Source organism: Diuraphis noxia, unplaced genomic scaffold (genome assembly GCF_037042655.1).
Source record: "Diuraphis noxia isolate RWA-SAM2 unplaced genomic scaffold, SU_Dnox_SAM2 contig0017, whole genome shotgun sequence".
Lineage (NCBI taxonomy): Eukaryota > Metazoa > Arthropoda > Insecta > Hemiptera > Aphididae > Diuraphis > Diuraphis noxia.
Window position 1 is genome coordinate 47,501 of NW_028301727.1, and position 10,000 is coordinate 57,500.

General features: G+C 62.0%; 3 non-coding genes across 3 annotated transcripts in view; all 3 read left to right on the forward strand.

The window, feature by feature from the left end:
* Positions 1-4,751: 4,751 nt before the first annotated feature.
* On the forward strand, positions 4,752-7,239 carry LOC149053984 (small subunit ribosomal RNA). Its single transcript, XR_016192380.1, has one exon. It is a non-coding gene; the product is annotated as a small subunit ribosomal RNA (ribosomal RNA).
* Positions 7,240-7,451: 212 nt separating this feature from the next.
* On the forward strand, positions 7,452-7,609 carry LOC149053985 (5.8S ribosomal RNA). The gene has a single exon (XR_016192398.1). It is a non-coding gene; the product is annotated as a 5.8S ribosomal RNA (ribosomal RNA).
* Positions 7,610-8,011: 402 nt separating this feature from the next.
* LOC149053986 (large subunit ribosomal RNA) overlaps positions 8,012-10,000 on the forward strand; it is a 4,199-nt gene continuing 2,210 nt past the window's right edge. The window contains exon 1 of the ribosomal RNA XR_016192389.1: positions 8,012-10,000. This exon is cut by the window's right edge and continues 2,210 nt beyond it. This is a non-coding gene — a ribosomal RNA (large subunit ribosomal RNA).

A 10,000-nucleotide genomic window follows, 5' to 3' on the forward strand; every position in this document is an offset into this window, starting at 1 on the left:
AGACGAAATGCGCTCGGGGTTGCCCGGGTAGACCGCGGTCGGTGGGACGGGAGAAGATTTGTTCATGTCGGGTGAAAAAAAAATTACCAGATGGTAATAAGGACAGTGTGCATGTTGTATTATCACTGTCCCAATCCGCGCGCGCCCGGTGGTCGGTGTCGTAGGTGGTCGGCCGCACTGCTACGCGGGACCGCCTGGCGGCCGGCTAGCGGGACGCGATTTGCGTCCCGCCCGCGCAGGCGGCGCCATTTTTTTTCGTGCCGTGCAGCCACGCGGCGTGCAGCGTTCGATTTACGCGGGTGCGTACGGTGGTCGACGACTTGCAACAACGTCACGGGTGGTCGGTTAGACGAAATGCGCTCGGGGTTGCCCGGGTAGACCGCGGTCGGTGGGACGGGAGAAGATTTGTTCATGTCGGGTGAAAAAAAAATTACCAGATGGTAATAAGGACAGTGTGCATGTTGTATTATCACTGTCCCAATCCGCGCGCGCCCGGTGGTCGGTGTCGTAGGTGGTCGGCCGCACTGCTACGCGGGACCGCCTGGCGGCCGGCTAGCGGGACGCGATTTGCGTCCCGCCCGCGCAGGCGGCGCCATTTTTTTTCGTGCCGTGCAGCCACGCGGCGTGCAGCGTTCGATTTACGCGGGTGCGTACGGTGGTCGACGACTTGCAACAACGTCACGGGTGGTCGGTTAGACGAAATGCGCTCGGGGTTGCCCGGGTAGACCGCGGTCGGTGGGACGGGAGAAGATTTGTTCATGTCGGGTGAAAAAAAAATTACCAGATGGTAATAAGGACAGTGTGCATGTTGTATTATCACTGTCCCAATCCGCGCGCGCCCGGTGGTCGGTGTCGTAGGTGGTCGGCCGCACTGCTACGCGGGACCGCCTGGCGGCCGGCTAGCGGGACGCGATTTGCGTCCCGCCCGCGCAGGCGGCGCCATTTTTTTTCGTGCCGTGCAGCCACGCGGCGTGCAGCGTTCGATTTACGCGGGTGCGTACGGTGGTCGACGACTTGCAACAACGTCACGGGTGGTCGGTTAGACGAAATGCGCTCGGGGTTGCCCGGGTAGACCGCGGTCGGTGGGACGGGAGAAGATTTGTTCATGTCGGGTGAAAAAAAAATTACCAGATGGTAATAAGGACAGTGTGCATGTTGTATTATCACTGTCCCAATCCGCGCGCGCCCGGTGGTCGGTGTCGTAGGTGGTCGGCCGCACTGCTACGCGGGACCGCCTGGCGGCCGGCTAGCGGGACGCGATTTGCGTCCCGCCCGCGCAGGCGGCGCCATTTTTTTTCGTGCCGTGCAGCCACGCGGCGTGCAGCGTTCGATTTACGCGGGTGCGTACGGTGGTCGACGACTTGCAACAACGTCACGGGTGGTCGGTTAGACGAAATGCGCTCGGGGTTGCCCGGGTAGACCGCGGTCGGTGGGACGGGAGAAGATTTGTTCATGTCGGGTGAAAAAAAAATTACCAGATGGTAATAAGGACAGTGTGCATGTTGTATTATCACTGTCCCAATCCGCGCGCGCCCGGTGGTCGGTGTCGTAGGTGGTCGGCCGCACTGCTACGCGGGACCGCCTGGCGGCCGGCTAGCGGGACGCGATTTGCGTCCCGCCCGCGCAGGCGGCGCCATTTTTTTTCGTGCCGTGCAGCCACGCGGCGTGCAGCGTTCGATTTACGCGGGTGCGTACGGTGGTCGACGACTTGCAACAACGTCACGGGTGGTCGGTTAGACGAAATGCGCTCGGGGTTGCCCGGGTAGACCGCGGTCGGTGGGACGGGAGAAGATTTGTTCATGTCGGGTGAAAAAAAAATTACCAGATGGTAATAAGGACAGTGTGCATGTTGTATTATCACTGTCCCAATCCGCGCGCGCCCGGTGGTCGGTGTCGTAGGTGGTCGGCCGCACTGCTACGCGGGACCGCCTGGCGGCCGGCTAGCGGGACGCGATTTGCGTCCCGCCCGCGCAGGCGGCGCCATTTTTTTTCGTGCCGTGCAGCCACGCGGCGTGCAGCGTTCGATTTACGCGGGTGCGTACGGTGGTCGACGACTTGCAACAACGTCACGGGTGGTCGGTTAGACGAAATGCGCTCGGGGTTGCCCGGGTAGACCGCGGTCGGTGGGACGGGAGAAGATTTGTTCATGTCGGGTGAAAAAAAAATTACCAGATGGTAATAAGGACAGTGTGCATGTTGTATTATCACTGTCCCAATCCGCGCGCGCCCGGTGGTCGGTGTCGTAGGTGGTCGGCCGCACTGCTACGCGGGACCGCCTGGCGGCCGGCTAGCGGGACGCGATTTGCGTCCCGCCCGCGCAGGCGGCGCCATTTTTTTTCGTGCCGTGCAGCCACGCGGCGTGCAGCGTTCGATTTACGCGGGTGCGTACGGTGGTCGACGACTTGCAACAACGTCACGGGTGGTCGGTTAGACGAAATGCGCTCGGGGTTGCCCGGGTAGACCGCGGTCGGTGGGACGGGAGAAGATTTGTTCATGTCGGGTGGTCGGGTGAAAAAAAATTACGTAGCACTGTTACGCGCGTCCTAACGTCGTTTACGATGAACACGTATTATTTTCCAGTCGACCGTCCACGGTGGTCCGTCGAGCCGGGGTAGGTCGCATGCGGGCAGCCCGGACGTCGACGTTGCACGGGGTTTCGAAACCGGAGTTTTTGGATCGCGATTTTTTCCAAACCCAATAACTCGTTAACGGTCGGTTTTCGGTGGACGAACCAAAGAGGTGATCTCGTCGGGCGCACCGAATACTATCAGGAATAGTAGGTCCGACGGACGTGATGCGATTTTTAAATATTTTTCGATTGTGCGATTGTGGCGGGGGTATTAGTGTTCGGGTGGGGGGAACCGATACGCGCGCCGATTGCGGTAGTTGACGGGCGCGCGTCCACTGTTGCACGAGCGACGCTACGCCATTACGGGTGGTCGGTTAGACGAAATGTATTATCACTGTCCCAATCCGCGCGCCCGGTGGTCGGTGTCGTAGGCGGTCGGCCGGTACTGCTACTCGGGACCGCATGGCGGCCGGCTAGATTTGCGTCCCGCCATTTTTTTTCGTGCCGTGCCGCCAAGCGGCGTGCGTACGGTGGTCGACGACTTGTAACAACGTCACGGGTGGTCGGTTAGACGAAATGCGCTCGGGGTTGCCCGGGTAGACCGCGGTCGGTGGGACGGGAGAAGATTTGTTCATGTCGGGTGGTCGGGTGAAAAAAAATTACGTAGCACTGTTACGCGCGTCCTAACGTCGTTTACGATGAACACGTTTTATTTTCCAGTCGACCGTCCACGGTGGTCCGTCGAGCCGGGGTAGGTCGCATGCGGGCTGCCCGGACGTCGACGTTGCACGGGGTTTCGAAACCGGAGTTTTTGGATCGCGATTTTTTCCAAACCCAATAACTCGTTATCGGTCGGTGTTCGGTGGACGAACCAAAGAGGTGATCTCGTCGGGCGCACCGAATACTATCAGGAATAGTAGGTCCGACGGACGTGATGCGATTTTTAAATATTTTTCGATTGTGCGATTGCGGCGGGGGTATTAGTGTTCGGGTGGGGGGAACCGATACGCGCGCCGATTGCGGTAGTTGACGGGCGCGCGTCCACTGTTGCACGAGCGACGCTACGCCATTACGGGTGGTCGGTTAGACGAAATGTATTATCACTGTCCCAATCCGCGCGCCCGGTGGTCGGTGTCGTAGGTGGTCGGCCGGCTAGATTTGCGTCCCGCCACTTTTTTTCGTGCCGTGCCGCCAAGCGGCGTGCGTACGGTGGTCGACGACTTGTAACAACGTTAGGCGAAATGCGATTGTGGCGGGGGTATTAGTGTTCGGGCGGGGGGATCCGATACGGGCGCGGATTGCGGTAGTCCACGGGCGCGCGTCCACTGTTACACGAACGACGCTACGCCATTAAGGTGGAAAAACCCGGGATTTTGTAAATTTGTGAGCGGTTCGGTCGTCGGCGTTGCAGTCGACGGCCGGCCGCCGATCACGAACACCACAACAGCAAAGCCACGGGCGACGCCGAAGACGGCGCGTACACCTCGCGGCGCCCACCGGTCGCCGCCAACTGACGGTCGTCCACGTACGCGGGACACCGTCGGTTGAGTGGCCGGTCCGGTGAGAGCCGGCGGAAGGTGACACGCGTCCGCGTTTCGGCCGCCGACCCATCTCGCAATCCGAGTGGCGAAACTCAACCGGCGCCGCGCGTCCACCAGCCGGTGTTTGCGCGGCGCGCGCCAATCCACACCGATGACGACTCCCGTTACCGTTCCGCGTGTCACGAACACTCGACGCCAGAACATTCCCGCCGCGGCCGGCCATCGTCGCCGCGCCCGGCGGTCGCCGGGGCGAAGCCACGGGACGGCGGACTTCGCGTCGCGTCCCGGCTTCCCCCTCGATCTCGGCTGGGGGCCGTTACGAATCGGGCGAGAGCCGGTCTCGGTACGCTCGCCGGGGACCCGTGCACACACCGTCACCCGAACCCGGCGGTCGACCGTCACCCGGTCCGTCTCGTCAACGTGTCGCACTCCGTGTGCCGACCACACCACACACACATTTTGTTGTTGTTGAACCGCGGTCGGTCGCGCGGCCGTGACCCACAGCGGTCCCGGCCACGCGATCGCCCTCGGCGTCGGCTCGCCGCCCCCTTCCGCGGGGCGTCGGACCGGCGCTCGGACGCACGCGTCCCAGGCCGCCACGCGCGTGGCGGTCGCGGGGCGCGGTAGCAGTAAACCCGAGATCCCTGGTTGATCCTGCCAGTAGTCATATGCTTGTCTCAAAGATTAAGCCATGCATGTCTCAGTGCAAGCCGCATTAAGGTGAAACCGCGAAAGGCTCATTAAATCAGTTGTGGTTCCTTAGATCGTACCCAAGTTACTTGGATAACTGTGGTAATTCTAGAGCTAATACATGCCGACAGAGTTCCGACCGTCGCGGCGCTCTCGGGCGTCGCGCGCGGGAGGAACGCTTTTATTAGATCAAAACCGGCCCGTCGCGGCGCGCTTCGTGCGCGTCCCGATCGCGGCCCGCGCAAAGACCTGGTGACTCTGAATAACTTCGAGCTGATCGCACGGTCTCCGTACCGGCGACGCATCTTTCAAATGTCTGCCTTATCAACTGTCGACGGTAGGTTCCATGCCTACCGTGGTGGTAACGGGTAACGGGGAATCAGGGTTCGATTCCGGAGAGGGAGCCTGAGAAACGGCTACCACATCCAAGGAAGGCAGCAGGCGCGCAAATTACCCACTCCCGGAACGGGGAGGTAGTGACGAAAAATAACGATACGGGACTCATCCGAGGCCCCGTAATCGGAATGAGAACACTTTAAAACCTTTAAACGAGGATCAATTGGAGGGCAAGTCTGGTGCCAGCAGCCGCGGTAATTCCAGCTCCAATAGCGTATATTAAAGTTGTTGCGGTTAAAAAGCTCGTAGTCGGATCTGTGTCTGGGCGGTGCCGGACCACCCTGGCGGTCCGGCGTGTCGCGGCCGGCCGTGCCGCGGGACCACGTGTCCCGTCGGCGCGGTCGCCGTCGCGCTCGTCAGCCGTCTCGGGGTGTTAGTTACCGGCACGTCGGCCGGACGTATTGTCGGCAGGCGGACACGTGTCTCGTGCTCCCGGCGCGCCGCGCGGCCACGCGTCGCGCGGCCGTCGGGGTTCGACGACGGCGGCCGCCTACTCCAATCTTGCTGCGCGGTGCTCTTCACCGAGTGCCGTCGGCGGGCCGACACGTTTACTTTGAACAAATTAGAGTGCTCAAAGCAGGCTCAAATCTGGCGGGGCGGCTTCACGGCCGTCTCGTCAAAAGGCCCTGAATACTGGTCGCATGGAATAATGGAACAAGACCTCGGTCCCGCGCATCTCCGCCCTTCGCGGGCGCGCGAAACCGCCCTCCGGGGCGTTTCCGTGCGCGGGCCGCCGGGCCGCGGGCGCCAGTCGCCCGCGCGTCCCGCCGGGCCGGTTTTCGGGACCGGAGGTAATGATCAACAGAGACGGGCGGGGGCATTCGTACCGAGACGTTAGAGGTGAAATTCTTGGATCGTCTCGAGACGAACTGACGCGAAAGCATTTGCCAAGTACGTTCTCGTATGATCAAGAACGAAAGTTAGAGGTTCGAAGGCGATCAGATACCGCCCTAGTTCTAACTGTAAACGATGCCAGCTAGCGATCCGCCGGCGTTTCATTAACGACCCGGCGGGCAGCTTCCGGGAAACCGAAGCTTTTCGGTTCCGGGGGAAGTATGATTGCAAAGTTGAAACTTAAAGGAATTGACGGAAGGGCACCACCAGGAGTGGAGCCTGCGGCTTAATTTGACTCAACACGGGAAACCTCACCAGGCCCGGACACCGGAAAGATTGACAGATTGAGAGCTCTTTCTTGATTCGGTGGGTGGTGGTGCATGGCCGTTCTTAGTTGGTGGAGCGATCTGTCTGGTTAATTCCGATAACGAACGAGACTCTGTCCTGCTAACTAGGCGGGTAAACCCGGGTCGGCGTGGGCGCGGCGCCGGCGGTTTCGGCCGTCTGCGTTCGCGTTCCCGTCGGCTCGGCCCGGTATCCCCGAACGCGTTCGCCCGTCGTCCACGGCGGTCGTCGGGCGCGGCCGCGCCATCCGCGTCCCGGCGTGCGGCGGGCGTGCGGGGGTCGGGGGGCAACCTCCGGTCGCCGTGCGTCAGTCGTGCGCTGGGCTCCGCGGTGAAGCGCGCCGCGTTCGCGGCCGTCGCCGGCGGATCACGATACGTTACTAGGGCTACCGCCGGCTCCCAGGAGCTTAAACTCTTCTTAGAGGGACAGGCGGCGGACGAAAATAGCCGCACGAGACTGAGCGATAACAGGTCTGTGATGCCCTTAGATGTTCTGGGCCGCACGCGCGCTACACTGAAGGAATCAGCGTGTGTTAACATTCCTGGGCCGACAGGCTTCCGGGTAACCCGCTGAACCTCCTTCGTGCTTAGGGATCGTGGCTTGCAATTTTTCCACGTGAACGAGGAATTCCCAGTAAGCGCGAGTCATCAGCTCGCGTTGATTACGTCCCTGCCCTTTGTACACACCGCCCGTCGCTACTACCGATTGAACGACCGCAGTGAGGTCTTCGGACTGGACGCGCGTTATTCGGCCCCCTCGGGGGCTGGGTCGTCGCGCGACCGGGAAGATGACCGAACTCGGCCGTTTAGAGGAAGTAAAAGTCGTAACAAGGTTTCCGTAGGTGAACCTGCGGAAGGATCATTAGAGACGGGCCCGCGGCGCCGGCGACTCGCTTGCCGGTCTCGCGCGCGCCTAATCCGACCCCGTGGCCGCGTGCGCTCGCGCGCGACAACCGCGCACGGTTGTCGTCCGCCGACCGCCCGCGCGCCGCGACCCCCGACCGAGAGTCGACCGAAAGATGGTTACCGTCGTCGGAAGACGATTGTGTAAACGAAAAAAAAAAAAAACAAACACCCGACCCCGAACGGCGGATCACTTGGCTCGTGGATCGATGAAGACCGCAGCTATCTGCGCGTCGTCGTGTAATCCGCAGGTTATACGAACATCGACCAGTCGAACGCACATTGCGGCCTCGGTGACCCGCGGGTCCCGGGCCACGCCTGTCTGAGGGTCGTATACCGGATACTCGGCCAGACCGATGCGCCGGCACGGCAGGCGTCCGGCGGAGCGCGCGCGCCGCGTCCGGTCCTCACGGGGACCGGCGCCCGCGCGCCCGTCGGCCGCACGCCGCGCCCGCGCGAATTTGGCTGCTCGACCGGGGAAAACGCGGGCTACCGCTCGCGGCTGCCCCCGGTCGTCCGCCCAAGTTGTGACGGCAAACAGTCACGGGTTCTCGCGCCGTCGAACGGCACGTCCCCGTCCGCCCGCCGCGCGAGAGCGCGGCCGGGTCGGCTGAGAGTCGTCCTCGAGACGCCACCTCTCCGGCAACCGAGAAGCGGACGCGGACCGTCGCCGCGCGGACGGAGCGCGGACCCGCGCACCAGTTACCACCACCACACGTACCACACACTTGTTCCGACCTCAGATCAGGCGGGACTACCCGCCGGATTTAAGCATATTAATAAGCGGAGGAAAAGAAAACAACCGTGATTCCCCCAGTAGCGGCGAGCGAACAGGGAAAAGCCCATCGCCGAATCCCGCCGCGCACTTTTGTGTCGCGGCACGTATGGGAGTTGTGGCGTACGGGCCGGCCTCGTTGCCGGGGCGCACGTGACGGTCCAAGTCTCCCTTGAACGGGGCCATGGCCCGCAGATGGTGCCAGGCCAGTAGAGGCCGTCACAGCGTTCCGGGATCGGACCGCGCCTTCGAGTCGGGTTGCTTGAGAGTGCAGCCCGAAGCGGGTGGTAAACTCCATCTAAGGCTAAATACGGCCACGAGACCGATAGTGGACAAGTACCGTGAGGGAAAGTTGAAAAGAACTTTGAAGAGAGAGTTCATAAGAACGTGAAACCGTTCGGGTGTAAACGGACAGAGCCCGCGAGTCCCCGCCGGGCGAATTCACGGTCGGTGGTCTCACCGCCGGCCGGATCTTTCGCTCGGTCAGCGGACGTCGCGACTCGTTGGGCGCCGGCCGAAGGGCCCGGGTGGCGGTTCGTCGCGGCGGTCGCGCCTCGGCGTGACCGTTCGCGCCGAACCCCGGTGCTCCTGGTCGGCTCGCCCGACGGCATGAACCGTCGACGCGGCCCCGTCGCAGGCGGGGTCCCGTCGGTCGGCGACGAGTTTCGGGCTACTTTCCGACCCGTCTTGAAACACGGACCAAGGAGTCTAACGTGTGCGCGAGTCAACGGTGATCTCACGAAAAACCACGTTTGGCGCAATGAAAGTGAACCGTTTACGGTGCGGACGATGGCCTAGCGACCGAACCCACCGGCGTTCAAAGTCGCGCTGGTCCGCAGTCCGGGGGCGTCTCCGCCAGGTCGGCTCCGGCCGTCCGGGGGCGCACCCTTAGCGCACACGTTGGTACCCGAAAGATGGTGAACTATGCCTGGCCAGGATGAAGTCAGGGGAAACCCTGATGGAGGTCCGCAGCGATTCTGACGTGCAAATCGATCGTCTGAGCTGGGTATAGGGGCGAAAGACTAATCGAACCATCTAGTAGCTGGTTCCATCCGAAGTTTCCCTCAGGATAGCTGGCGCCGATGTGTCCCGCCCGTTCGCGGGCGTACGGACGCCGGTGGGACTCCGCGCTGTACGGCGCGGTAACAACCCGCTCGTAACACGGAGGATGTCTCATACGGTAAAGCGAATGATTAGAGGACATTGGGGCCGAAACGACCTCAACCTATTCTCAAACTATAAATGGGTGAGATCGCCGGCTTTACCTGGTACACCGCGTGAACCGCGTGCGAAGCCGGCGACGGAACCCTAGGCGCTTAGTGGGCCATTTTTGGTAAGCAGAACTGGCGCTGCGGGATGAACCGAACGCCGAGTTAAGGCGCCGAAATCGACGCGTATTCAGAGACCATGAAAGGCGTTGGTTGCTGATGACAGCAGGACGGTGGCCATGGAAGTCGGAATCCGCTAAGGAGTGTGTAACAACTCACCTGCCGAAGCAACTAGCTCTGAAAATGGATGGCGCTGGAGCGTCGTGCCTATACTCGGCCGTCGGCGGCACAGTGGGGCCGGTCGTCGCTCGCGGCGGCCGGTCCCGGCAAGCCCCGACGAGTAGGATGGCGCGGCGGTGTGCGTCGAAGGGCAGGTCGCGAGACCGCCTGGAGCCGCCGTCGGTGCAGATCTTGGTGGTAGTAGCAAATACTCGAGAGGGGCCCTCGGGGGCTGCCGTGGAGAAGGGTTTCTTGTGAACAGCCGTTGTCCAAGAGTCAGTCGATCCTAAGCCCGGGGAGAGATCCTCGTACCACGGGCGAAGGCGTTTTCGAATCGCCCATGGGGCGAGAGGGAATCCGGTCCGTATTCCGGAACCCGACGCGGAACCGCTCCCTAGTGTTCGGGGCTCTTTTGTCTCGTCCGGGCGACCGGAATGAACTCGAAGAAGCCGCCGGGGGGT